This window comes from Oncorhynchus masou, chromosome 9 (assembly GCF_036934945.1).
Source record: "Oncorhynchus masou masou isolate Uvic2021 chromosome 9, UVic_Omas_1.1, whole genome shotgun sequence".
In the NCBI taxonomy this organism is placed as follows: domain Eukaryota; kingdom Metazoa; phylum Chordata; class Actinopteri; order Salmoniformes; family Salmonidae; genus Oncorhynchus; species Oncorhynchus masou.
The window spans coordinates 69,103,586-69,127,158 of NC_088220.1; the positions used below are offsets into that span (position 1 = coordinate 69,103,586).

A 23,573-nucleotide genomic window follows, 5' to 3' on the forward strand; every position below is an offset into this window, starting at 1 on the left:
ACTTTTTTGGTTACTCCATGATTCCATGTGTGTTATTTCATAGTTTTGATGTCTTCGCTATTATTGTACAATATAGAAAATATAAAAAATGAAGAAAAGCCTTTGAATGTGTCACATCTGTCCTGCTACACTCCTTAGTGGACATCCGGTGTCTCCTTGACCTGCAGTCATTCCCCCAGTTCTCCCCCTCTCCCTCTTCTTCTCTGTGTGATTGTGTGGTTGGAAACCAGCTGCAACCCGTTCTATAATCAAGACCTACAAATACTCAGTCTTGCCACTTCCACACTACCAGATCATAATCTCCGTTCAGTCAGTCATGCGTCTAGCTATTTGTTGTTATTTAAGATCTTGTATCCTGCTCTGCCTATTTCTTTGCCTGATGCTGTTTCTCCTCTCACTGCAGTTTTGCTGCTCTGACTCTGGTTCCTGTCTCCTGTTCCACATCTCACCACCCTGCTATCCTGCTCTGGATTCAACTCATCATCACTCCCTTAGATTCCCCTCCGGACCTGTTTACCTTGCCCCAACACAGCTCATTCCAACCTCAGCCACCACATCTGCTTTCCTACAACTCATCCAAGCTTCCCTGGATCTGCACTTCATCTCTCCCTGTGTTACAATAAAAATATTGGTTCATTCATTCCTGTTTCCTGGTCTGAGTCTGCTCTTGGGTTCCCCTGTGCTGCTCTGCTGATCAGAATAAGTAGTAGTCTTAAAACTTTCGACCGATAGTGTAGGTAGAGAAAGAGCCTAGGTGGTACAAGTAGGTAGATAGAGCCCAGGGGGTACAGGAAGGTAGACAAAGGGATTAGGGGTACAGCTAGGTAGAAAAATAGTCTAGGGGCTACAGGTACAGTGAGGGAAAAAAGTAGTATTTGATCCCCTGCTGATTTTGTACATTTGCCCACTGACAAAGAAATGATCAGTCTATAATTTTAATGGTAGGCTTATTTGGACAGTGAGTGACAGAATAACAACAACAAAAATCCAGAAAAACGCATGTCAAAAATGTTATAAATTGATTTCCATTTTAATGAGAGAAATATGTATTTGACCCCCTCTCAATCAGAAAGATTTCTGGCTCCCAGGTGTCTTTTATACAGGTAACGAGCTGAGGTTAGGAGCACACTCTTAAAGGGTGTGCTCCTAATCTCAGTTTGTAACCTGTATAAAAGACACCTGTCCACAGGAGAAGATTCCTAACTCTCCACCATGGCCAAGACCAAAGAGCTCTCCAAGGATGTCAGGGTCTAGATTGTAGACCTACAGAAGGCTGGAATGGGCAACAAGACCATTGCCAAGCAGCTTGGTGAGAAGGTGATAACAGTTGGTGCGATTATTCGCAAATGGAAGAAACACAAAAGAACTGTCTATCTCCCTTGGCCTGGGGCTCCATGCAAGATCTCACCTCGTGGAGTTGCAATGATCATGAGAACAGTGAGGAATCAGCCCAGAACTACAGGGGAGGATCTTGTCAATGATGTCAAGGCAGCTGGGACCATAGTCACCAAGAAAACAATTGGTAACACACTATGCCGTGAAGGACTGAAATCCTGCAGCGCTCGCAAGGTCCCCCTGCTCAAGAAAGCACATATACAGTACATGCCCGTCTGAAGTTTGCCAAGGAACATCTGAATGATTCAGAGGACAACTGGGTGAAAGTGTTATGGTCAGATGAGACCAAAACGGAGCTCTTTGGCATCAACTCAACTCGCCGTGTTTGGAGGAGGAAGAATGCTGCCTATGACCCCAAGAACACTATCCCCACCGTCAAACATGGAGGTGGAAACATTGTGCTTTGGGGGTATTTTTCTGCTAAGGGGATAGGACAACTTCACTCCATCAAAGGGACGATGGACGGGGCCAAGGACCGTCAAATCTTGGGTGAGAAACTCCTTCCCTCAGCCAGGGCATTGAAAATGGTTCGTGATTGGGTATTCCAGCATGACAATGACCCAAAACACACAGCCAAGGCAACAAAAGAGTGGTTCAAGAAGAAGCACATTAAGGTCCTGGTAAGGCCTAGCCTCGAAACCTTAATGACTTGGAGATGATCTGCAAAGAGGAGTGGGACAAAATCCCTTCTGAGATGTGTGCAAACCTGGTGGCCAACTACAAGAAACGTCTGACCTCTGTGATTGCCAACAAGGGTTTTGCCACAAAGTACTAAGTCATGTTTGCAGAGGGGTCAAGTACTTATTTCCCTCATTAAAATGCAAATAAATGTATACAAAATTTTACATTAGTTTTTCTGGATAATGTTGGTGTTATTCTGTCTGTCACTGTTCAAATAAACCTATCATTAAAATGATAGACTGATAATTTCTTTGTCAGTGGGCAAACAAAATCAGCAGGGGATCAAATACTTTTTTTCCCTCACTGTAGGTAGAGAAATAGTCTAGAGGGTACAGCTAGGTAGAGAAAGTCTGTGCCAAACTGCTCTGCCTCACCTACTAGATTGTGCTCTACCCTCATGCTGACATCAAAGCCCTGGTGTCTCTGGTAGGGCTCAAAGTTGACCGAGGCGTTGTCCTCCAACAGGCTGTGTAGAGCCTGGCCATGGACGACACACCTCAAAACGGATCCACAGATAACTGTACAGGGACATATCAAACCAATAAGCAACACATAAGTCGTTCAGCTATACGTACTTTAGCAGATATGAGAGAGCATATTAAGGTCAGTTCCTCTAAATTCAGGAAATGTACCAATTGCAATCTCCACAAAGATAATGTGCAATGTTCAACTAATTTCCTGTGAGGTATCTGACATACTTGAGTACTAGAGACATACTTGCAGTGCTTGTGTGCTCCTGGGAAGCGCTGGATAAGGATCTGGACGGTGGAGTGGGAGAAACAGAAGAAGTCTGTTCCTGAAGGCATGATGTGGGCCATAAATGTAAGATAATGAGAGAAAAATCATACATTGAAATGTATCCACCGAGTCTATAAGTCAGTCTAAACAGCAAGCAGGTATCTTAGAGCACCAATGGCCTTCAGCAGGTTGGAATGGCAGGTGAGGGCAGAGGAAGCAGCTATGGCATTCTTATGGTTTTCCTCAGGTACTATCTCAAAGTGGGGGGAAAAGAGATGGTTTGATAAGGAAAACACTTCTCGCAAGCACATTCATAAGCTGTCTCACAACACCTATTTGATTTACTTAGCATGTGCCTTCATAATGTTTTGTAGCTAAATTAGTGTGAGGGTACCTGTGGGCCAGCAACCCCGTCCTTAATCTGGCAGGTGTAGAGGCACTGCTGATCAGGGCAGAAGCTCACTGGGTAGATGGCACACTGGTCATGGAACAGCATCCTGTCTGTGATAATCTGGAACAGGGAAGGACATCATTCATTATTTTCTAGCCACTGATCTGAGAACAGTCATGGGCTGTGTCCCAACAGTCTTGAATAGCTTCTCCTGGTCTCCTTTCATGGATAATGACCCTGAGCAAAATGATCAGGGAGGACAATATGTTGAAAATCTGTTCAGTACTTTCAACTAAGAGTGGTCATGCTAATGAGGAGATATGGAGAAAACCATGTAAGATCATTTGGAGAGTGTTTATACAGAGCAAATGAGAGACATCCCCTAGACCAGGGGTGTCAAAGTCAAATGGACGGAGGGCCAAATAAAAAATTTAGCTACAAGCCGAGGGCCGGACTGTTCGAATGTTCATTGAAAATTTTTTAAATGACGCATATAGTCTAGTGAACCTAATTGAACCTACTGAAAACCTAACAAATATATTCCAATATGATCAGATAAATAAAGCAATATTTTCTTATGGCTCTGTCAGTAATCTTTAATTTTCAACAGACACAAAAGACAAATTTCCTTTATATAAAAATCCCCATAACATGAACATTAAATGAAAGAAACCGGTATTCAAGGCACCATCAGTAGCCTATATTTTCTATTTTAGCAAAAGTGGGCTAAATTTACTTCAAAGAAAAAAAACAATAATAGCAATTTTCTATCATCCACTCAACTGAAATATTTTTAAAATATAATTGGATTGAAATACAATAAAATAAAGTGCAAAAATCTATTAATCAAAAACAACACATTGTTTAAGGAGAAGTAACATGCAGTGAAAACAAATATTAAACTTTAACTTTTAAACTTGAACTGAGTAAAAACTCTAAATATGTGATTGCACAGTAATGTTCACTTGTTTGAGGTTGAGGGTGATACTTGGTGGTGTCCCATCTTTTCCACAAGTTCATCAATGTTCGGGGTAAGGCTCTGAGCTGAGGAAATCCTCAGAATTGAGTGGAGGTGTTCAGCAGTAAGTCGACTTCTGTGTGATGTTTTGTTCAGGTTCATCAAAGAAAAAAAGTTGTTCACACAGGTATGTGCTGCCAAACATAGACAACGTTTGAGCAGCCTGGATGCGCAGCTGGGGCATTGTGTCGGGGAGGAAACGGGCGAACTCCGCAGCACCCACTGCCGCATATTTTGCCCTCAGTGCATCATTGCATTGGAGGTCAATCAACTCCATTTGGAGGTTTGGTGGTGAGCTTTCCACGTCAACAGCAAATGGGTTACCGAGCAGTTCCAACCTGCTTTTTTGTGCTTCAAAGTCAGCAAATCGGCGTCGAAAGTCAGCGGCAGGCATACCTATTTTATCAGCCAACTGTGCGCTCGGGAACGCACTGGTAGAGAGCTTCTCTTTCATGGTCTGGCAGCTGGGAAAGTGGCTCAAATTTTCTTTCCGCATCTGCGTCTCCCACAGAGTCAGTTTGGTTTTAAATGCCTTCACTGTACTGTACATATCAGAGATGACATGATCCCGACCCTGCAGCTGCAAGTTCATTGCATTCAGATGACTCGTAATGTCACACAGAAAAGCCATTTCACACAGAAACATTTCGTCTCGGAGTTGTGTTGTGTCTTTCCCTTTGCTGTCCAAGAACAGACAAATCTCCTCACGAAGCTCGAAACATCTTTGAAGCACCTTTCCCTGGCTTAGCCATCGCACCTCTGTGTGATAAGGCAAATCACCATGCTCCGTTTCTAACTCCGTCAGAAATGCCTTGAACTGGCGGTGATTCAAACCTTTGGCTCTGATAAAGTTAACTGTGCGCGTGATGATGCTCATTACATGCTCCATTTTCAAGGCTTTACCGCACAACGCTTCCTGGTGTATGATACAATGATAAGCTGTCAGCTCACCTGTCGCGTTTTCCTCTTGCATCTTTTTCCGTATCTTCGCCACCAGTCCGCTCCTGTGTCCACACATCGCAGGTGCTCCGTCGGTTGTCAAACCCACGAGTTTTTCCCAAGGCAGCTCCATCTCATTTACACATCTTGACACCTCTTCATACAAATCATGCCCCGTAGTTGTGCCATGCATAGGACGTAAAGCCAAAAACTCCTCTGTCACGCTTAGGCTGGAGTCCACTCCGCGGATGAAAATTGACAACTGGGCAATGTCAGAAATGTCGGTGCTCTCATCCACAGCCAAGGAATATGCAATGAAATCTTTTCCCTTTTTCACAAGCTGCTCTTTTAGATTGATGGACAACTGGTCTACTCTCTCGGCAATGGTGTTTCTGCTCAGACTCACATTTAAAAGAGTTGCCTTTTTCTGGGCAAACTTCGTCACAAACTTTAATCATGCAGTTTTTGATGAAATCCCCCTCCGTAAATGGCCGGGCTGATTTAGCGATCTCTTCTGCCAAAATAAAACTGGCCTTGACAGCAGCCTGGCCTTGTGATTTGGCTTTTTTGAACAGAGCCTGTCGAGATTTGAGGCCTCGTTTTAATTCCTCTGCCTTTTGTAGCCTTTGTTCCATGTCCATATTCTTGTTTTTGTCCGCGTGTTTCGTTTCATAATGTCGTCTCAGATTATACTCTTTCAGTACCGCCACACTTTCTCCACACAGAAGACACACAGGTTTTCCAGCTACCTCCGTGAACATATACTCCGACTCCCACCTTGTTTGAAACCCCGGTTCTCAGTGTCCACCTTCCGTTTTGCCATTTTTGATGGGTATCTGAAAGTTAATTTTACTGTGATGCTGACGACTGCTGTGCCAATAAATATTGAAATGAAGCAGCCTACTGCTCGGTGCGTCACCGTTGCATTGTGGGAAATGTAGTATTGGTGCGTGTAAAAGATCTGCGGGCTGCCGGCTTGCTGCGGTCTGCGGGCCGGTTCTAATAATAAATCAAGATCATCCCAGGGGCCGTAAAAAACCTTCTCGCGGGCCGGATGTGGCCCGCGGGCCTTGACTCTGACATATGTGCCCTAGACTGTAAACAGTCAGACCCGCAAGTACTATGGGGAAGACAGGACGTTCTTTTCACTGTAGTGTCCAAAACGTCTTTCAAGCTGACAGGCATTCCTTTGGCAGCAAGAGCCTCTCGATGGTTGCTGCAGTGTACCCAAGTGGCATCGAGAGCAACTCCACTATGTCTCCCTGTCATGGATTTTGCTCCACCAGTACAGATACCAACACATCTTGACCACTAAGTCTATTTGATGTCACAAAGCTGTCCAGTACTTAAAAATATCCTCTCCTGATATCCTGGTTTCCAGTGGTGTGTAGAAGAGGATGTCTTCCTTAATTGACCCCCCATAAACGAAACGGACATATACCAGGAGCTGTGCAAGGCCCGCCACGTCTGTTGATTCATCCAGCTGTAACGCATAGAAATAACTGGCTTGTATGCGAAGCAGTAATTGTTTCAAAACATTTCCTGCCATGTTACTGATGCGTCGTGAAAGTGTTCTTTGATTGTTTTGGGGGGCCCTTTCCCCCAGCATTGCCGCAGCCATATCTGCGGCAGCAGGAATAATTAAGTCTTCTACAATAGTATGGGGCTTGCCTGTCCTTGCCACTCGGTAGCTCACCATATATGGCTCTTCTAGTCCCTTCTTATTAATGGTATTTGTTGTTTTTATACATGTTTTACTACTCAAAAGTAATCTTAATTCTCGCTCAAAAAACTGGCTTAGTTTTGTTTCTAAACGTCTGCGCAAGAGGGAACATTTCATTGAGTTCTGAGATAGACTTTTGCACATATAACACACTGTGGCTGAAGAAAGGCACTACTCCCAATATAAGTGAACCCCAAATCAATGTAGTTCTCATCATATTTGTGCCTCTTCGATGGTCCAACGTCCATGTCTGTTGTTCGGTGATTTTCCCGGGTATGGGGGCAGTAACTCTTTGGCTGCATCAGAATCACAACTGTCAGTGTCCATGCTAGCTGGGCTAACAACACATGTAAAATTACTGATGCTGGCATTGGATGCGCTTGTGGAAGCAGAACAGCTTGTGTCATCGACAGGTGCAGGTGTAGTACTGCTGGTACAGTATGTGTTTCTATGGAGGCAGGCCTTACTTTTGTTAACCATTTATCAATTTTCGAGCAAACAGAATGAGCAGCAGCTATGTTTGGCTACATATGGACTGTTAGTGGAATTCCCGCGAGAGAGTAACGGTTAATGTGTTTGGATGTTAATTTTTTGACTAGGCTACTTGTATTTGACATTGTGTTGTTATTTTGCTGAACACTAGATGGTTTCATTTTATTTTGGGCATTGAAACGAGGCTACTCGGAAAAAACATCATCCAAATGCATTGAAATGGACTGTTTGAAAATGTGAAGAATTTTGAATAAAAAAAAATATATACCTGGCAGTTATCTATTATATTCCAACAGTTATTTGAATATCATTTGATATAAATCAAAGACAGCAATCACTTACAAATCAAAGACAGTAATCACTTATTTACAGTATTTAACCATGAAGGGGGATGTGCAATGCCGACAGGGGTACGCCAAATAAAAATGTGATTCACATTACTTATTTGTTCAAATAATAAATAAATAATGTAAAACAATATTTATTTTTATTACATACATGAGTTAATAAAGCCTTCAGTACAACTTGTTCTACTGATAAAGACCATTTTTTTCTCCTATAGTTTACCTTTACTTCTCAGATGGTCCAGTTCTCCTGAACTACGGCTGTTTGGATTGCTACTAAGATACTACAAAGTAATACTACTATTGATAATAAGATTTAGTTCTATATCAAATCAAAGTTGATTTGTCACGTGCGCCAAATATAACAGGTGAAATGCTTACTTACAGGCTCTAACCAATAGTGCAAAAAAGGTGTTAGGTAAAAAATAGGTAAGTAAAGACATAAAACAACAGCAAAAGACAGGCTTTATACAGCAGCGAGGCTATAAAAGTAGCGAGGCTACAGTGCCTTGCGAAAGTATTCGGCCCCCTTGAACTTTGCGACCTTTTGCCACATTTCAGGCTTCAAACATAAAGATATAAAACTGTATTTTTTTGTGAAGAATCAACAACAAGTGGGACACAATCATGAAGTGGAACGACATTTATTGGATATTTCAAACTTTTTTAACAAATCAAAAACTGAAAAATTGGGCGTGCAAAATTATTCAGCCCCCTTAAGTTAATACTTTGTAGCGCCACCTTTTGCTGCGATTACAGCTGTAAGTCGCTTGAGGTATGTCTCTATCAGTTTTGCACATCGAGAGACTGAAATTCTTTCCCATTCCTCCTTGCAAAACAGCTCGAGCTCAGTGAGGTTGGATGGAGAGCATTTGTGAACAGCAGTTTTCAGTTCTTTCCACAGATTCTCGATTGGATTCAGGTCTGGACTTTGACTTGGCCATTCTAACACCTGGATATGTTTATTTTTGAACCATTCCATTGTAGATTTTGCTCTATGTTTTGGATCATTGTCTTGTTGGAAGACAAATCTCCGTCCCAGTCTCAGGTCTTTGCACAAATCTGGCCTTTATGGAAGAGTGGCAAGAAGAAAGCCATTGCTTAAAGCCATTGCTTAAAGATATCCATAAAAAGTGTCATTTAAAGTTTGCCCCAAGCCACCTGGGAGACACACCAAACATGTGGAACAAGGTGCTCTGGTCAGATGAAACCAAAAATTGAACTTTTTGGCAACAATGCAAAAGGTTATGTTTGGCGTAAAAGCAACACAGCTCATCACCCTGAACACACCATACCCACTGTCAAACATGGTGGTGGCAGCATCATGGTTTGGGCCTGCTTTTCTTCAGCAGGGACAGGGAAGATGGTTAAAATTGATGGGAAGATGGATGGAGCCAAATACAGGACCATTCTGGAAGAAAACCTGATGGAGTCTGCAAAAGACCTGAGACTGGGACGGAGATTTGTCTTCCAACAAGACAATGATCCAAAACATAGAGCAAAATCCACAATGGAATGGTTCAAAAATAAACATATCCAGGTGTTAGAATGGCCAAGTCAAAGTCCAGACCTGAATCCAATCGAGAATCTGTGGAAAGAACTGAAAACTGCTGTTCACAAATGCTCTCCATCCAACCTCACTGAGTTTGAGCTGTTTTGCAAGGAGGAATGGGAAAGAATTTCAGTCTCTCGATGTGCAAAACTGATAGAGACATACCTCAAGTGACTTACAGCTGTAATCGCAGCAAAAGGTGGCGCTACAAAGTATTAACTTAAGGGGGCTGAATAATTTTGCACGCCCAATTTTTCAGTTTTTGATTTGTTAAAAAAGTTTGAAATATCCAATAAATGTCGTTCCACTTCATGATTGTGTCCCACTTGTTGTTGATTCTTCACAAAAAAATACAGTTTTATATCTTTATGTTTGAAGCCTGAAATGTGGCAAAAGGTCGCAAAGTTCAAGGGGGCCGAATACTTTCGCAAGGCACTGTACATACAGACATCGGTTAGTCAGGCTGACTGAGGTAGTATGTACATGTAGATATGGGGATTGCCTCAGAGAGGCTTCTGCCTACATACAGACACCGGTTAGTCAGGCTGACTGAGGTAGTATGTACATGTAGATATGGTGATTACCTCAGAGAGGCTTCTGCCTACATACAGACACCGGTTAGTCAGGCTGACTGAGGTAGTATGTACATGTAGATATGGTGATTGCCTCAGAGAGGCTTCTGCCGACATACAGACTCAAATCATTGGCCACTTTAATAAATGGATCACTAGTCACTTTAAATAATGCCACTTTAGTAATGTTTACATTAACTGTTGTTTTGAGCGCGGGAGAAATCATACTTTATTGAAAGCATGTCCAATTTTGAATGTTTATAATTTCAAACTAGGTAAAGAGACCCTTAATTTTAGACTAGGGACCACACTGCCACTCCACTGAATAGCAGGATAATGATTGCTTTGCAAAGTCTTGCAATTAGACACTGATTCATTTCAAACCACTCATTGTTGAATTTGCGATTTCCAACTTGTTGTGAAATGTTTATGTCCAATGGCCGATGAGCACTGATACGTTTTATCTATAATTTCTCTTCATAATTTATTTATTTGGAAAAACATTTTACCCCTTTTTTCTCCCCAATTGGTAGTAGTTACAGTCTTGTCTGATTGCTGCAACTCCCATAACATAACCCAACAAAGCACAATGCACATCCAACCTGGAAGCCAGCCACACCAATGTGTCTGAGGAAACACCGTACACCTGGCAACCTGGTAAGCATGCACTGCACCCTGCCAGCCACTGGAGTCACTAGTGCACGATGAGACAAGGATATCGCTGCTGGCCAAACCCTCACTAACCCGGAAAACGCTGGGCGAATTGTGCACCGTCCCATGGGCCTCCAAGTCGCGGCCAGCTTCGACAGAGCCTGGGCTCAAACCCAGAATCTCTGGTGGCACAGCTAGCACTGCGATGCAGTGCCTTAGACCATTGCGCCACACAGGAGGCCCATAATTATTTCTCTTCAAATGACAATGAGTAAAATGGATTTGAAAAAATCTGTAGTTCTGCCCCTAACCCACAGTTCCTAGGCTGTCATTGTAAATAAGAATTTGTTCTTAACTGACATGCCTAATAAAATAATAAATAGTAGTAGTATCTTAGCAGCAATCCAGCCAGCTGTAGTTCAGGAGAACATGTATCACCCAGTAGCACTCACTCACTCTGCCTTGGACCATCTGAGAAGTAAAGGTAACCTATAGGAGAATAAAATGGCTTTATCAGTAAAAGAAAGTTGTGCTGAAGGCTTTATAAACTCATGTATGTAATAAAAATTAATATAGTTTTAAAGTATATACTGTTTTATAGTTTTTTTAAATGTGAATCACAAGTTTATTTGGCTTACCCCAGACGGGATTGAGCTACCGCTGGTGGTAAGCATACCTCAGGTTAGGAATACCTGCTCCAAGCTCATCATTAAGCTTGAGGCCCTGGGTCATCAACCCCTTGTGCAATTCGGTCCTGGACTTTCTGACGGGCCGCCCAAGGTGGGGAAGGAAGGAAACAACATCTCCACGTCGCTGATCCTCAACACTGGGGCCCCACAAGGGTGCGTGCCCCCTCCTGTACTCCCTGTTCAACCATGACTGCGTGGCCATGCACGCCTCCAACTCAATAGTTAGGAAAACAACCTCTCACTCAACGTCAACAAATGGAGATGATCGTGGACTTCAAGAAACAGCAGAGGGAGCACCCCTCTATCCAAATCGACAGGAAAGCAGTGGAGAACTTGGGAAGTTAAGTTCATCGGCGTACACATCATAGACAAACTGAAATGGTCCACCCACACAGACAGTGTGGTGAAGAAGGAAGGCGCAACAGTGCCTCTTCAACCTCAGGTGGCTGAAAAGTTTGGCTTGTCACCTAAAACAATGACAAACTTTTATAGATGCACAATTGAGACATCCTTTTGGGCTGTATCACCGCCTGGTACTTCAACTGCACCGCCCTCAACTGCAAGGCTCTCCAGAGGGTAACCTATAAAAATTGTCTTTATCAGTAAAAAAAGTTGTGCTGAATGCTTTATTAACTCATGTATGTAATAATAATAAATATAGTTTTACAGTAAATGATCATCAAAGTTCTGAAAGACAGCATCCACCTTGGAGTCAATGCATGGAAAATCCTGAGTTATGGATTGGGGATATCCATAGTGTATTTGGCATCTTGCCTCATCAAAGCTGAAACATAATATCAAATTATTTTATTTCGATTTTTTAATAAATCTATTTATGCATATTATCATACAGAAAAATGCATGACATATCAATTATTGGCGTCTAATTAAACCATGTTCCAAACACCTCCAGTATTTGTTGCCCACAAATAAGGTTTTCCCTTAGTCGCTGATGAGTGGAAGCCAAAGTTGGCTTTGGATAGCCAGGGAGGATCGTCTTTCCATAAGCCCTTATTCCCCAGTTTTTGTCACCTGTGAAAATATGAGAAGTAAATACTCTTTGTACGAGAGAGAGTTTGAGAGTGGGAGTACACAAATCATTAGCTGTCATGTTTACGGATACCTTTAAGATAACACACATCACATAAACATACCAATAGTATTCAATAAAGATGGTAATAAAAAACACATACAGTGAACATAATTATTCTATAGAAATGCTGTCTATGTGTTTAATGACCATTCAGGGCTTGGACCCCATGTCTGTCATCATCAGGCAGTGTGTAACCATTGGTGTTGACATACTGATAGGTGGGGAACATCAGAGCTCTCCGGTCCCTGGAGTGGTTCAGCCTCAGAAGATGACCAAACTCATGTGCAGCCACCAACAGCAGATTCACTCCTGAGTACAACATTACATGTGTGTGTTGAATCAGTGAATCGGGCTACACTATGTCTTAAATAGTGTTGTGTGTTCAGATGGCCACCCCTCTGGCTCAGTGTCCAGGTTTCATCGTCATCAAAGTGTGTGTCCCCACCTTGGTTCAGTCCAGGGGAGTTGGAATGGGCTAAGACAGCATTTGGCCCATCAAAAGGATAGAAGTCTATATGATCTGTGTTTAGACAAGCAAGATTTAAGACATTCATCAGTAGTGTTTAGTGATGGTATTGAGTCAATACCATTATCATAGTCCATACTCACATCCACCCTTGAAGAGGATCATGACGTTGGCAGTGTCAGTGTAGATCTGTTTGAGGTCCAGGGGGACCACATCACTGTAGATCTAGAAGGCCTGGGCTATAGTTGCATCTACGTACATCACTGCCTCGGGTCTGGTGTGTACTGAGTGATTTTGTGAAACACAAGTCACTCACTGACATTACCTGACAAATAAAAGGGATCCGTTTTACTCCTGCAGTGCAGGCATTGCACAATGACCCATGCTGGGCAACAACGGATTTGACATTTTTAGCAGATGATCAACAATGAACCATGATTACCATATTCTTTTCCTTGATTATAGCTGTCAAACTTAATGCATTTTAAAAGAAGTCAAAGTGCTCATCTACAGTCAGAGCTTTCACTATACCTGTAGGTAACAGTGTTCTTCTCCCATTTTTGTTTCCTGTGGAGTGTTCATATCTGCTGATGTCTGACACTCCACGTCTGGACTCCTTCATCACCTCCAGAGTGTTTTTGTCCAGAACCCCAGTGACCTCCAGGCCAAAGAGTGCCTGCATGGCCTCCAGGCTCTTGTTGAAGTCTGGCTTGATAATATTCATGGAAGTTGAGTTTGTCAACCCCACATCTGTGTACTATTGAGACAGATAGTCCTGGTGTCGGAGGAGGATTAGAGACAACATTTGAAACAATCTGTTTTCTCATGCCTATTACAACTCTCATGCGAAACAGTACAAGCATAACAAGTAGGCTAACTTGTATTTTCCCGCCTTATTCTGAGATAATACTGATGATACGGGTAGCAATATACTGAGATATATATACTCAGATAAATTACCTCAGCGACTGTCTTGCGTCCTCTGATGATGTTTGGACCGCTGGAGCACTGGCGGGGGCAGCCTAACACAGACCAAAACAGGCCAGAAACAGGACCACGGAACCCGTATAAAGACAATTTCCAAACCTGTGGTAATGCAGAGGGGAGACTCCCTCTTTTTCTCTATCACTCTGCCCTGTCCAAATTCTCTTTTGAATGATCCTTAACAGTCTGGGGTGTACATGGTTCCATTCAGAACATGAGTGAGATGCCAAGGTAAGCTTTGTGCTCTTGAAAATTCCTGTAAACTTTTGGACAAACCCCTATCCTCAAGGAAGAGGGAGAGTTCTCCTGATAACATTGTTGGAGGTGGTGTGTAGAGTTTTGGGTGATTGTTAGGGTGAGGTTTAGGCATACTGTAGGTACACATAAGTTAACATTGTAAGGAAAAAACAGTGGTTAGTTTGAATATCTTTGATCAGTCAAGCACATTTATTAGCATAACATGTTACTACATTATAAAACAATTAATCCATTTGTAACTTATGTTCTGTACCTATACAGTAAGTTACCACAAGGATTTAAGTGAAATGGCCTTGAAGATGGTTGCTTGATGATGCAGTTTCACTTCTTTCATCAACACTTTCATCAACATTCAGCTAGTGAATTATCTTGGTTCATGCTAGATGAGGTAGCCCTGAGGTACTTAGATACTGCATATTAGTCTTACTCAATACAAGATTCAATTAATCCGATTTAAAATATCAAATAAATAAACTACTTTGAACAGCAATTCTTGATATTTGCATCAAAGCTACAAAAGACGTGTTTGTGCCGGAACAATAAACCGATTGCTATGTATAAAATCTGGCATACTCATATCCCTAAGGTATACTTCAGGATATGTTCAATTGATTGAGCAGGTACACTCTTGTCAGGTGTTCTTTCAAAGTTGGGCTAGGTCGGTAACAAGCTTTGTAACAGAGACAGGTAGCCTAGCGGTTAGAGCGTTAGGCCAGATACCAAAAGGTCACTGGTTCATAGCCCCGACCCAAATTGGTGAAACAGATCTGTCGATGTGCCCTTGAGCAATGTACTTAAATCTAATTGCTTATGTAAGTTGCTCTGTATAAGAGTGTCTGTAGGTGGGGTCACATCTAGTGTCTTTGACAGATATGTTAGCAGTCCAGCCATGCATTGGCTAGGATTCGATTCAGCACCCGGTTCTGTCTGTAGTCATAGTTGTATGCCTTTGTTCCACTGAAGAGATAGATAGTACCTGTTGATGAGAAGTATGATAATATCTTCTTAAAGTGGGCCTAGTAATCAAGGTAACACAAAAGTGTCATGATATTATAATGTATGCAATTTAAGTCAAGGTGACATGGTGAAGTGTGTTATGGCTACCTTGTAACTCAAATGCAGCATCAACACTCCTCCCAATACCTGGCCAGTCTGTTTGGATGTGTCTTGGAAATCCTGGATCCATCCTACGTCTGTGTTCATCGTATCTGTACAATAGATAACAAATAAACATTGAACTTGTAAATAAATGATGGATAGCTTATGTGCAGTTCCTTTCTAACAAATGTCTCATTGTTAAACACTAGATGGCAGGCTTTGCCTCTCAGGAGCTGGAATGCCTATTCATCAAAACATTGCTACAGTGAAAACATACTGCTCCTACCTAAACAGTGGACTTTGGAACAGTATATTTTCTGCAACATAATATTGTATTATACTGTAATAACCGTTCACTTTGTTAGTCATTTACTCAAAAATATTTTGTTAGAGGCTGTTTACCTATAGTAATCGTGTCCTATGAAGAAGAAGGTTTTTCCATATTCACTGATATGAACAGCAGCGTCAATGTTCCTTACTCTGGCTGGGAATCCATAGTCATATATGGAGCCAAAGTGGCTTTTCTTCTTAAGCTGTCGAACCACCCCGTACTTAGGACCTGGAACACAGGGCACTTTTACTGCATTTGGAACCCTATGAAAACATACAACAAGAACTGCCAGATACCAATGAGCTTTGAGAGTTTCTTGCATGAAGTGCGACAATTTTGACGCAGGGTTATAATTTACGTCCAGCGGTTCTTTGAAACAACGTTCTGTTTCAAATCTAGCCCTGTCATGCTACGAAAGCCTAAGTGAGGCCTTTGAGACGATCAGACGGCACATTACCAGTGAAGACATATGCCACGCCTTTGGCAGGGATGTCATAGGCTGCGTCCACAGGAGAGTTGATGCTGGGGAGGTATGTGCTGCTGGGGCCCTCTCTCAGACGGTTCCAGTATGTCGTCCATGTTGTCCTCAACCACATGTACCTGGAGGAAAACAAACAGCTGTGTTGGGGCAAATAAGAACCTATACTATAAAAATTTGATTGCATAATTCAAAACTCCTTTACCTGTTTTTAAAGAACACAATTTCCTTCCCGAACACTGCCACTGCATCAACAGAGAAGTTGGGATCACACTTCTTAGGAAGGTTTGGTGGATCCTGTTTTCTGACCGGCTTGCCTTGGAAATAAAAGCATAGTCTCCAATGTTTAGATGGAAATCCACCCAAAAATGTACCATGTGATAATTATGTTATTGCTCATTTCTACTTACCATACAGCGCCTGGATTCCCAGTGCGTCATCTTGTGGAAGTGTGTACTGTGCTCCAATGTAATAATTGTAGTTGGGGTACATGAGAGATGAGGGGTCTTTGGAATGGGAGAGGCCCAAGGAGTGGCCTAACTCATGAGCCGCAACAGTGAACAGGTTATAACCTAAAACAGCATCCAATAAGAAAATGTTTATTTGTCTACAACCATATTTTGAATCCTAATTCATTGAGTTTTATAAAATAAATTCAGATCATGTTATGCTTATAACAGTGGCCCTACCTAGCTTGGAATGCCCCATCGTCCAGATTTCGTCCTCGTCAAAGTGCACATCTCCCCCCATGTCCTCCCCTGGTGCGAATGCGTGGGCCAGAACACCCTTGGGGCCGTCAAAGGGAAAGAAGTCTCCGTGAGCTATGATGGATGGATGGAGCGAGATGGATTATCAGGCATGTACCTGGAAACTGGCTACAATAAGTATATAACTATAGAACAATTAAAACCTCGCATGCAGCCACATACATTCTCTACCACCTCTATTAGAAAATACGCTGAACTGAACGGAGAATGATTCAGGGTCAGAATACTTTTTTTTGCGAAGGAGAGGATGATGTCTGCCTTGTCGTGGTTGACCTTGATGAACTTCAGTGGGGCCGCGTCACTCCAGATCTTCAAGGCCAAACGGAAGGAAGTATCCACCTCCTCCTGTGTAAGGTCAGGGGTGTACTGATCAATCCTGCAGGTCATTGGCACACAGACAACACAGAAAAACATGAAGCAGCCTGAAAAAAAGCATAAAAAACTGGGCTAGTTAGATCCAGTGAGCTGGTAATCTATTGGCAGATGTCTGTTTTAAAAGGGAAAGGTGGGTACCTCGTCAGTTGAACAACTGAATGCATTCAACTGAAATATGTCTTCCACATTTAACCCCTCTAAATCAGAGAGATGCGGGGGGGGGCAGCCATAAGCGCCTGGGGAACTGCCTTGCTCAGGGGCAAAATGACAGATTTTTACCTCGCCAGCTCAGGGATTCAATCCAGCAACCTTTTGGTTACTGGCCCAACGCTTGAACCACTATACAATTCAGTGATGAAACAAAACTGATTTTATGATGAAACATGGTTAATTTTGGGGATTATGTCATCCTTTTATACACAGTGTACAAAACAGGAACACCTTCTTAATATTGAGTTGTACCCCATTTTTCCCTCAGAACAGCCTCAATTCATTGGGGTGTGGACTCTAAAAGGTGTCGAAAGCATTTCACAGGGATGCTGGCCCATGTTGACTCCAAATTTTCCCACAGTTGTGTCAAGTTGGCTGGATGTCCTTTGGGTGGTGGACTATTCTTGATACACGTGGGAAACTGTTGAGCATAATCCAGAAGTGTTGCAGTTCTTGAAACACTCAAACTGGTGGGCCTGGCACCTACTACCATACCCCGTTCAAAGGCACTTAAATATTTTGTCTTGCACATTCACCCTTTGAATGGTACACATAAACAATCCATGTCTTACTTGTCTCAAGGCTTAAAATCCTTCTTTAACCTGTTTCCTCCTCTTCATCTACTCTGAGTGAAGTGGATTTAACAGGTGACATCAATATCATAGCTATCATAGCTTTCACCTGGATTCACCTGGTCAGTCTATGTCATGAAAAGAGCAGGTGTTCCTAATGTTTACTACACTCAGTGTAATTCCCCGCAGTTAAACAATTTGAAAGTCTGTTTTAGGAAGTAATATCTATATTCTCACAGATATTTTGAATATCAATAGAGCAAATCCCAAAAGATGAAATGTATCTATTTTATCTTTATTTTTTCTAGTCAGGTCTATTAAGAACAAATAGTTATTTACAATGACGGCCTGGCTCGAGGCCAAAGGCATCCTGTGTGGCAGGGGCAAGGGATAAAAAAAATGGTACAACAAGATGGATAACACAGATGGAAGACAATCGTCAGCAAAAAAGAAGACATTGTGACCGTCAACCGATACTAGACAGATAACAAATAATAATATGCACCTGTATGTGATGGTGGAATTCTTCCACTTGATCTGGTCAGGGTAAAAGCTGTAGTTTTCCATGTCAGGCACTCCACACCTATGCTTCCTCATCACAGAGAGTGTCTGGAGGTCCAGTCTGCCAGTCTGCTTCAGACTGAAGAAACCCTGCATCTCCCTGATCTTTTCCCCCAGGGCTGAGGTGGCGGTGGCCCTCCTATTACGGGGCTGGGGGCCACTGCTGGGGCTCATGTGGTAGAACCTCCTCAGGTAACCCTATCATACAGCTGTTTACTAACCAAACTTCCACTGATAGCAGGTCACTTCTCTTATAAGGACATGTAAGTCTTATTTGTCCTAAAGCAGGCACAACTTTAAGTTGTCCAGAAGACGACAGATTTTGCTTGACCTAAAGTAGTCTTAACATTAAGTTGTTCTAAAGTGCACCTCATAAATGTACTCAACATTTACCATTGAAAAACAGACAATAACTAGAATTGCAATACCTGGGAAAATAGTCAAAACACAATCAATGTATTCCAATACAGTTTTTTTTTCTAGAGATAGGATTTTCAGAAGATTTTCTAAAGAGTGGATGAAGACACAAACCTCAGCCAGTTCCATGTCCTCAAGCCTTGGCCATTGTTCCTTAGAGATAGGTAAAGTCCACAACAGGTCTGTGAGCACTAGAAAGCACAGCACTTGGATCCAGTGCCAGAGCCACTCCATCTTTAAATGAACAAGCTCTTTACAGCCCATGGCTTTATAGATAAGAGCATGCTTAAGGTGTGTGGTGAATCACATGGTTTCCAAGCCCTCAATCCTGCAGTTTCAGCAGTTCTACCTGCAGCTATTACCATGAGGTGTGTGGTAAGAATAATTACTCTATGGAAAACCCTGAACTATATCTTGTTTACCTCAATCCAGGTCTTAAGAGTGTGAAACGGGATAAAGGGATGTCCTATAGCCCTACCCGTCAACACTGGGCTTGTTACTTTGGTTACCAAGTATATTGTTTCCTGCTTTTGCAAGTCATTAGTCTTTCTAATATTTTCAAAATGTCCAAATGATATATGGCCTTATTTTGGCCATGATTTTTAAACAACAACTTTATTAGACTAGAGTTATTTGGATTAACTTTACTATACTGTAGTTATTTCGCTGAACTGTTGAATTGCACTTGTCAAATAGGCAGTGTTGTCCTCCCTTAGTCGTAATGTGTCAATTGGCACACAGCTTCAATAACATAGATACTCTCGGTCTGGTTTGATATCTTCATTACAATCTCAACCGTACTTGTAGATGTCTGAAATGAAATATGTGATTTAGGAAATGGTTATGAAATTAGCCATAGAAACTCACCCACTAATTTCTGCCTGATGTGCTGGGAGCATGTTGGTATTATGTAACACATTCCTTTCTCACGGTATTGATTCATGAACCTGCAAATATTTCCAAAATGTTTTCCTTACAGGCAACCCAATACATTGGACTGAACTCAACATGTTAGAAGTATGCAAACAGTTTTATACAGCTTTGCATAGCCTTTATTGTGTTTTGGACACAAACATTTAATTTCCCATTAAATGTTTTTGGTCACTTCATATCAAAATCCTTCAGCATCTGAGCTAGGTATTTGCTTTCTCAGTTCCAACAACTTGTTTCTGGGTATAATCGTACTTATAAACTTGTTGTCCAACAAAGAAGTAGATGAAGTGTTGGATAAACAAAAATGGAACAATTAAAAGGAGTTTTACAAAATGAAATGTTCAAATTGAGCTGGCATGGCCTTTGTTGTTGTGATATAATAGTAGCTTACCATCTTTGTAGACATCTGCATTGATAGTAGTATTGAGCCATGGGAAGTCAGTGATGTACTGTGGGTATCCAGCATACATAACTCTTCGTTTTTCATTATAACTGAAAATAAATATATATAAATACAGTACCAGTCAAAAGTTTGAATGCACCTTCTCCTTCAAGGGCTTTTCTTTATTTTGACAATTTCCTATATTGTAGAATAATAGTGAAGACATCAAAACTATGAAATAACATATATGGAGTTATTTAGTAAACAAAAAAAGTGTTAAACAAATCAAAATGTATTTTATATTTGAGATTCTTGAAAGTAGCCACCCTTTGCCTTGATGACAGCTTTGCCCACTCTTGGCATTCTCTCAACCAGCTTCATGAGGTAGTCACCTGGAATGCCTTTCAATTAACAGGTGTGCCTTGTGGAATTCATATCAATCTTAATGCGTTTGAGACAATCAGTTGTGTTGTGACAAGGTAGGTGTGGTATACAGAAGATAGCCCTATTTGGTAAAAGACCAAGTCCATATTATGGCAAGAACAACTCAAATAAACAAAGAGAAATGACAGTCCATCATTACTTTAAGACATGAAGGTCAGTCAATCCATAACATTTCAAGAACTTTGAACGTTTCTTCAATTGCTGTTGCAAAGACCATCAAGCACTATGATGAAACTGGCTCTCATGAGGACCGCCACAGGAAAGGAAGACCCAGAGTTCATTAGAGTTACCAGCCTCAGAAATTGCAGCCCAAATAAATGCTTCACAGAGTTCAAGCATCAAACACATCTTAACATCAACTGTTCAGAGGAGAATGTGTGAATTAAACATTCATGGTTGAATTGCTGCAAAGAAACCACTATTAAAGGACACCAATAAGAAGAGGAGACTTGCTTGGGCCAAGAAACAGGAGCAATGGACATTAGACCGGTGGAAATCTGGTTCTAAACGCTGTGTCTTTGTGAGATGCAGAGTAGGTGAACGGATGATGTCCGCATATGTGGTTCCCACCATGAAGCATGGAGGAGGAGATGGGATGGTGCCAGGTCTCTGACCACCTCCCCATAAGCTGTCTCATCGTTGTCGTTGATCAGGCCTACCACTGTTGTGTCGTCAGCAAACTTAATGCCGATGTTGGAGTCGTGCTTTGCCACGCAGTCGTGGGTGAACAGGGAGTACAGGAAGGTACTAAGCACGCCCCACTGAGTGGCCCCAGTGTTGAGGGTCAGAGTGGAAGATGTGTTGTTGCCTACCCTTACCACCTGGGTAAGGCTTTTCAGAAAGTCCAGGATTCAGTTGCAGAGGGAGGTGTTTAGTCCCAGTGTCCTTAGCTTAGTGATGAGCTTTGTGGGCACTATGGTGTTGAAAGCTAAGCTATAATCAATGAACAACATTCTCACATAGGTGTTCCTTTTGTCCAGATGGGAAAGGGCAGTGTGGAGTGCGATTGAGCTTGCGTCATCTGTGGATCTGTTGGGGGGTATGTGAATTGGAGTGGATCTAGCATTTACGGCATGATGGTGTTGATGTGAGCCATGACCAGCTTTTCAAAGCACTTCATGGCTACTGACGTGAAGTTTAAAATGTCAGTGAAGACACTTGCCAGTATGCTTTGAGTACACGTCCTGGCAATCCATCTGGCCCCTCGGCTTTGCGAATGTTGACCTGTTTAAAGGTCTTGCTCACATCGGCTACGGAGAGTGTGATCTCACAGTCGTCCGGAACAACTGGTGCTCTCATGCATGCTTCAGTGTTGCTTGCCTCAAAGCAAGTACAAAAGGTATTTAGCTCATTTGGTAGGCTCGCGTCACTGGGCAGCTCGAAGTTGGGTTTCCCTTTGTAGTCCGTAATATTTTTCGAGCCCTGCTACATCCGACGAGCGGTTTAGTAGGATTCAATCTCAGTCCTGTATTGACGGTTTGTCTGTTTGATATTTCGTCTGAGGGCATAACAGGGCTTCTTATAAGTGTCCAGATAGGTTTCCGGCTCCTTGAAAGCGACAGCTCTAGCCTTTAGCTCTGTGCGGATATTGCCTGTAATCCATGGCTTTTATTTGGGAAATGTATGTACGGTCACTGTGGGGACAACGTCATTGATGCACTTATTGATGAAGCCGGTGACTGAGGTGGTATACTCCTCAATACCATTGGATGATACCCGGAACATATTCCAGTCTGTATCATTGCAAAATAGTCCTGCATTCATGTCATCTGACCACTTCCATATTGATTGAGTCACTGGTACTTCCTGCTTTATTGAGTGATTGAGTCACTGGTACTTTCCTGTTTTTGCTTGTAATCAGGTATCAGGAGGATAGAATTATGGTCAGATTTGCAAGTGGAGTGCGATGGAGAACTTTGTATGAGTCTCTGTGTGTGGTGTAAAGGTGGTCTGAAGTGTTTTATCCTCTGGTTGCACATGTGACAACCTGCATTATTAAAATTCACGGCCACTAGGAGCCCCGCTTCTGGATAAGCATTTTCTTGTTTGCCTATAGCCTTATGCAGCTCCTTAAGTGCTTCCTTAGTGCCAGCATCGGTTTGTGGTGGTAAATAGACGGCTATGAATAATATGGATGAGAACTCTCTTTGTAGATAGTATGGTCTACAGTTTATAATGAGATATTCTACCTCAGTCTAGTAATACTTTGAGACTTCTTTAATATTAGACATTGCGCACCAGCAGTTATTGACAAATAGACACACCTCCACCCCTTTTCTTAGCAAACGTAGCTGCTCTGTCCTGCAGATGCACAGAGAAGCCAGCCAGCTCTTCATTATCTGAGTCATCGTTCAGCCACGTCTCGGAGATTTGTAAGATATTACAGTTTTTAATGCCCCATTGGTAGGATAGTCTCAATCGTAGATCGTCCAGTTTGTTTTCCAATGATTGCATGTTGGCCAATAATACGGAGGGTAGTGCTGGTTTATCTACTTGTCTGCAAATTCTTACAAGGCAACCCGCACTCCTCCCACTTTTCCTCTATGTTTTCTTCACGCAGTGGACTACGATTTGGGCCTTGTAGTCACACCAGCCTTTGCTTTGAATCCCCCTCGCGTCCATCTCAGGCGTTCAGCGTCGCTGGCCTTCTAGCTGCTGCTGAACCTGCCGCTGGCAAACACCCTTCAATCATCAACCCCGGACTTGTCTCGTCATCATTACACACACCTGATTCCAATCCCGACTCTATCACTGTATATATATATATATATATATATATATATATATACTCCCTCTGTCATTTGTCTTTGTCGGTCATTGTAAATGTTGCTTGTTTTCCTGAGAGGAATCTCTCCTACTATTTTCCTGAGTACTTTAATATTTTGCACTTTGGGTATCGTCACGCTTTTATATATATATATATATACATTGCTTTAATAAACTCAGTAGTTCTAATCCTGCGACTGCCTCCTGCCTACTCCTCTCTAACGTTGTGACACTTGTATTGACAAAGCAGTAT

General features: G+C 42.2%; 1 pseudogene; it reads right to left on the reverse strand.

Annotated features, from left to right (window-relative positions):
• Positions 1 to 2,376: 2,376 nt before the first annotated feature.
• On the reverse strand, positions 2,377 to 18,561 carry LOC135545076 (matrix metalloproteinase-14-like; annotated as a pseudogene).
• Positions 18,562 to 23,573: the final 5,012 nt, after the last annotated feature.